This window comes from Panthera tigris, chromosome B3, assembly GCF_018350195.1.
Source record: "Panthera tigris isolate Pti1 chromosome B3, P.tigris_Pti1_mat1.1, whole genome shotgun sequence".
Classification (NCBI taxonomy): domain Eukaryota; kingdom Metazoa; phylum Chordata; class Mammalia; order Carnivora; family Felidae; genus Panthera; species Panthera tigris.
Genome location: NC_056665.1, coordinates 117,477,693 through 117,484,153, shown reverse-complemented (window position 1 = coordinate 117,484,153; position 6,461 = coordinate 117,477,693). Strand labels below are relative to the sequence as shown.

The 6,461-nt window shown below is 45.7% G+C and overlaps 1 protein-coding gene across 1 annotated transcript in view; it reads left to right on the top strand.

Moving 5' to 3' along the window:
* Positions 1–5,158: 5,158 nt before the first annotated feature.
* Positions 5,159–6,461, top strand: part of DPF3 (double PHD fingers 3) — a 249,274-nt gene continuing 247,971 nt past the window's right edge. Inside the window, exon 1 of the mRNA XM_042990041.1 lies at positions 5,159–5,330. The gene's annotated coding sequence lies outside the window, so the exon portion shown is untranslated. The remainder of the gene's footprint in view (positions 5,331–6,461) is intronic.

The window sequence follows — 6,461 nt, the reverse complement described above, 5'->3', positions numbered from 1 at the left end:
GCTGCGCGACGTGGGTCGGGGTCCGCGCCGCTGGGACCCGGACTTCCCAGCTGGGCTGGTAGTCGCGGGCGAAGGGAGTGGGGGGGGGGTGGGAAGGCGCGAGTGGGGGGCGTTTCATGCAGAATTCTCCCGGGTGTGTGGCCGATGCCAGTCCAGGTTCTTTCAACTCAGCGCACCGCGTTGGCACCCCAGGCTCCTCCTGGAGTTGAAAAGCAGATTCGCACTGGTGGTGGTGGGGGGCGTAGGGGGGGTTCCCTACGCGAAGGAACGCGCGACGAGAATCGGAAGTGTTTGCACCAGCTTATCTCCCCTCACTAACAGGGAAAAAGGTAGTAATGTCCCCCGTATCGGAGTTTTAAATATACATATATATATTAAAGCTGCAGTTAAGAGGATACTGGAAGCTGATGTTGATCACAGAGCAGCTCCCGGCTTTAGTTCTCGCTCGCAAGCTCGGATACACTGCACTTGAACGCCACGGCGTTTCGCCCAAGAAAGAAAATGTTTTATGGCAGAATAAATGGGCGTAACTTCGCCGCATCCTCGCTCCCGGTGGCTCGCGAAGGCACACCGCTGATGCTGTGAGTTTCTACTGAACCCACAGCTGATTTGCAGTTTCCCCATTTCCCCCCGAAATCACACAGGCGGGCTGAGGCCACCTGGTAAACTCAAGTTAGAGGAATCTATTTCACATGTGCGCCAGGTTTATTTCCTGCTGGGAAAGCGGTACCCTCGTTACCCTGGAGCCCGCTCACGCGCGGGCAGGCGCAGTATCTCTACGCTCCAGGGTTTCCCGGCTCGCTCCAGCTTTTTTGTTTGTTTGTTTTTTGAACTGCAGAAGGGTGCCTTTTTGGCAAGGTTGTCTGGGGTGGGGTGGGGTTAGAGGTGGAGGAAGGGACAGAGAAGCGGGCTGGTTAGTGGAATTAGTTCTGAATTATTATACTTGTACTTTGTGTAGAGACGGTTGCAATGAGATGTTTTGTAATTCTGTGTCACCACACACACACACACACACACACACACACACACGCACGCGCTAGCGTGCACACAACACCCCTGGCTGCTTTTTCTAGGTGGAAGTTGAGTGGTCATTTTTAATTAGCCCCTCCTTTTTGTATCTCGACCCCTTTCCCTGGAGGTAAGGAGGTGTAAACAATACCCCCCATCCCCCGCCCCCAGCCGAGCTTTCTGCACTCCGGACGGTTTTTAAACTCCTATGGCAGGAGCACACACGTTGTTATTGGGAGACCTACACCATCTGTCTTTATTTTTAAAAACAACTTGTTTAATAAAACATCTTTTATATTTCATTTGTTTTTAAAAGTTGCTGATCGGGAAACAATACACACGTAAATAAATTATGCATGGGATAAATTAGAACAAAGCGCAGAAACACATCCAGCTAAAGGGATGGTTCGTGGCGTTGGGAGGAGGGGAGTAGGGAGAATGGTTTGGAGAGCTAGGTTTTTATCCTCTTGTGTCCCTCCTCACAATGAAACGGAGCTGAACGACATTAGCATTTTCTCTGTGTGCGTCCCAGGCTCTCTCTCTTTCCTACAACAACAACAAAAAAAAAAAAAAAAAAAAAGCCAACAACACCGACGCCTTCTACAGAAACTGGTCACACGAAGGTTTCCTCTAGGATTGGGGAATAAAGTGGTGGTAGGTTAATGTGCTGGGGAGAAACAAGCTTAGGTTTCATGCAACACCTCTGTAGGGCTCTGTCTACCCTGAGTATGGACCATTCTTCATTATACTGGCTTTTTCCATGTGGGACATTCAATAATTCAATAGCTTGGGTAACTGGATGGCACAATTTGAATCTCATTGCTTTGGGGTCTTCCTTAGGGTCCCTAGCTCCTAGAGCCACATCTCCTCTCTTAGCAGTTTGGCTTTTTTCCTACCTCTTTGATCTTCCCTCAACTCCCTTTCTTATTCCTCCTCCTTGTACCCTTCACCCCCTTCCTCTCTGAAGCTGACAGCCTGGCTTCTCTCTGTTGGCGCCTTTAACATCTTATTACTGCCCAACAGGGTGTTAGAGGCAGAAACAGGAGCCGCCTGGACTGATCAGATCACAAAGAGGACACGGCAGGTGGCCCCACAACCAAGCGGTCACATCTGGACAAATAGAATTTAAAAGCACTGATAGATTTGTATGATGTGTAAATGGGTAGTACATGTTATTTAATTTAGCAGCTACATTGTCTGAGCCTAGATGTGCGAGTAACCCTCATTTCTTACATGTACAAGCAAGATAAGGGCCATGTAGTCAAGTAAACCCACGCAGGTAACATAACTATGAATTTGATAAAGGTCTGTGTGTAAGTCGGTCACATAATATATCCTGGTTGATTTCTGCATATCTGGGAAACAATGCTTTTCATATAAATTCTAATCTTACTTCATATTCTAGTTCAGGTAAGCCACCCTCCCCCAAATCTGCTATCAACACTTTAAACAACTTACTTTTTTATTAAGTTATCAAAACCCTGGTTTGTATGCACTTAACTGGGAATGTCTGCCACCTTCTGCCAGACTTGATTATGCACATATGTATCTATTATTATAACTGCCTGCTTAGAAAAGAATAACTGTTATTATTATTATTTAATTATTCTGTATAAACCAATAGGGCTTTTCCTCAACTATTTGTTTAAAAAGAATGAGACCAGTAGACTGTTTTGTCATGCTTATAACTGTGAACATACAGATAGATAATTGTATTGAAACTTTCTTTTGTAAGGAGTTCCCCTTGCTTGGAGGCGTGTGTTTATATTTCTGTTTTTTTATTAAGGACACAATTCTGAGAGAAGTAAATACATACTTACTTAGCCAAGGTCAAACAGCAGGTCATGTGTGTAGACGGACTTCAAATCTTCATCTCTTTATACAGCCTGTGATCTGGATACACTGTATTCTAATCTAAAGTGGTTTCAGTGCCTGTGAAAGTTGTGTAATTGTGGCCACTTATAAGCCAGACCTCACTCTTGCTGTGGCACTCAGTTTAGATATCAGAGAAGAGAGGGTGGGGGGAGTTGCATTCCTGGTTCTAATCTCCTCTTAGCTCTTTCTGTTGGAGTGGGGCAACGTGTGTGGGTAGGTACTAAGTGGGGAATATGGAGGTTGGGACTTTGTGAACTTGTAGCCTTTTATGGACATTATTTTAGCCCCTTATGAAAAAGGACCCTCAGATATTTTAAGCCAACAAATGCCTAAGAACCACCTTCTCCATCTGCTTCTGGTTGCCCATCAAAAAAAACAAAAAAAACAAAAAAAACAAAAAAACCAAAAAAACCCCCTGAATTCCCCAAACTTTATTAGCACATTATTTTTCATCAGGAAGAATGTCTGGTTTTGATGAGATACCCATAAAGGATATTAATTTCTGCAAGAACCCATGTAGAGGCATTGTCACAGGGTAAACCTTTGAAAATTATCTGGCTTGCAGACCACCTTGGGGACATCCAGAGACGGCTGGGAGGTTGGGAGCTGCTTAGATCCTTAGGTGGGCTGGGATTCAGAGGCCACTTAATTGGAGACTTCTCTGCTTCCTCTGTCTTTTTGCAATCATGCAGGTAGCTGGAATTTGGATGCATCTGAGAAAGACCATAATGTCTAAAGCTGTTTCAGAGCCATCTGCTCAGATCAATGCAAAACATAAAATGCTACGGTCAGCATGCTTTGTTTTGCACCAACAACAGAAAGGAAACTGAGGCTGATGTTTCTGTTTTCAAAGAGAGGCCATGCTGATTATAGTGGTGGTGGGGGCTGGGTCATAAAAAGGCACCAGAATCCAGGTCTGTTTATTGTCCCACCCTCAGCAAAGTAACTTTTGTGGTTTTTGAGTGTTCTGAAAGTCAGTAGAAGACAGAAACGTAGCCAAATGTGGCAAGCCCCTGGCCAAGAAATGCCACAACCACTGACATAGTTTTTGTGAAGCCACCGTTTTCCAGCTGGGGCCTATGTAAGCATGACCCTCGATTTAGATAATCTTCAAATATGCAGGTATGTAACAAGGAAAGATAAAGTGGCCTGGGGGTGAGGTGGGGTGGGGTGGGGTGGGGTGGGGTGGCAGGAAGGGAAAGGAGTAGGTGAGTGGATAAAACTGCTGTGTGGTCTGAATTCTGAAAAGACTATTGTTTAACAGTGAGAGAGGCTGATATGATGATCTGTTGCCAGTTCCAAAGTTTTCTTTAGTTGTGTGAGTGACTGGGGAGAGATGAGGTGTTGTGGTGTTTTTGTAATTTGTTTTTCTTATTGGTCCGGTTACTAGTGTTTCACAGTCTGTCAAACCATATGGATGAATGGAGCTAGCATCGTAAAACTGTCACCCAAGGAAGGTTTTTGAAGCCTGTGATTTGCATCAGAGTTTTAAAAGCAGTGGTTAGAAGGTGTTGGGTGGGGGTGGGTGGGAAAAGAGGGGCAGACTGTGTTGGGAATTTCTAGGTCGCGTTTGTGAATAGGAGTAGTGTGGGGGGTGGCGAGGGAAGAGGGAAGCCTGGAGAGGGCTGAGAGGGGCCGTGTTTGGAAGCAGGGAGGGGCGAGGGGATTAGACTCAGAGTGCCTAATAATGGGGTTCAAATAGCCCGCAGTGAGTCCTCCCTCCCCGCCCCTGCCTTGGTTGTGAGCCTGAGAAACAATGATGACACATGTCTAATCCCCCTTTTGCACCCTCTTCTCCCCTCTCTGAATCCGGAGACTGGTCATCTCAGGTTGCTGTGAAATGAGCACGTTTCTGTTATTCACTTTGAAAACCTGCTGTTCGTATTCATTGTGACTGGAAGGCCCACCAGAAGAGGTTTTGCAGTTCCCTTCCACCTGTTCTCCGTGTGGCCGCGTCTCAAACTCTGTTCCTTTTCCACGTTCATTTCTCACCACTGGCTGGTCTTTGTAGCTGTGAGGACTTCAGGGCAACGGAAGAGAAAAAGCTCTGAGAGAGGAATCCAGCGCCTTGAGCTCTGGCCTCAGTTTTACCACCAACTTGCTACTCAATCTTGGACACAGAACTTCTCCGAACTGCAAATCCCTTGTCATTAAGATGAGGGTGATGCACCTTGATTGCCCAAATTCCTTTCAGTTAAAAACTTGGTGGCTCTCACTATGGTCAGTTAGGACAGGGAGAACAGTTAGGGGCCAGAGTTCCAATTCTTCCTTGTTTTCGAAGTGCGTTTCTAAAGGGATTTGTTAAGACTGGGAGACTCTTCATTAGTTTCATCTTCTCGGGTCCAGTCCTGCCACATGGAGCTACCACTAGGGATTCTAACCGGGATGGCACTCCTCTCCCTTCTCAGGGCCTAAAGCTGAGGACCAGGTGATGGGCCATTTAGAAGGTGGGCTTTTCTTCTGATTCTCCCCTCCTTAGCACCCTGACCAGAGGATGGAGAAAGGGGAGAGAAGTGGGAAGACTAATTGGCTTATTTTGCTCTTCATTAAGTACTCAGATCAAGTTTTTGGTGGTGGAAAAGACTGGAATTGCTGAGAACATCAATCTTTTTTTCCCCTTTCTTTTCTTTAAATGTGCGGAGGGAGAGGGGGAAACCAAACAAAAGATTTTTCTCCTCTGGATTTCATTTATCCACAATCTCTCTGGACCTGTCCTCTCCTCCCCTATGACACCCATCCCAATTAACATGGAAATAAAGTGCTTACTTCATTTCCATTTGGGCAGCTGCAGATACCAGTCGGATTAGAGAGTTGAAGAAGTGGACCTGTACTGATGTCTCACTGAGCTTCCTCTAGCGTACCCCGTGTTACTGCTGAGGGAATGGAGGTGATTAGCAGATATACAGAGGCCTGCTGTACCCAAGTGGGTATTAGCAGCGTCTAAATTAGAATTCACTGCCTCTCCTTCAGTGACATGCCTCCAGAATATCCCAGATTCCTCTGAGGGTGTTATTATCAGGCTTTCCTTTGATTGGAAACTCCCTTGGCAATTATTTTCTCCAAGCCTAAATAAGGAAGAGGGGGGTTGCAAAACCCATCAGAGAATTCATAGAAGCCAAAATTGCGATTCTTAGGCAAAATGAAAGAAAAACCAAAATGGTCACCCTGACCTCCAGCAGACAGAGGCAGCCCCTTAATTTTTTTCTAATTGTGGTCAAATATACATAACATGTATATGTAACATTCGTAACTCGTAAATGTGCCATTCTAGCCGTTTTAAAGTGTGCAATTCAGTGGCATTAAGTAAATTCATAATGTTGTGCAACCATTGATACTAACCATCTCCAGAATTTTTCATCATCCCAAGCAGAAGCTGTGTACCTATTAAACAATAACTCCCATCTCCTCCACCCCTCCCCCCCCCCCCCCCCCCCCCCCCCGCCGTCCCTGGTAACAACCATTCTGCTTTCTGTCTCTATGAATTTCCCTATTCTGAGCACCTCATGTAAGTGGAATCATACAATATTTTTCCTTTTGTGACTGGTTTATTTCACTTAACATAATGTCCTCAAGGTTCA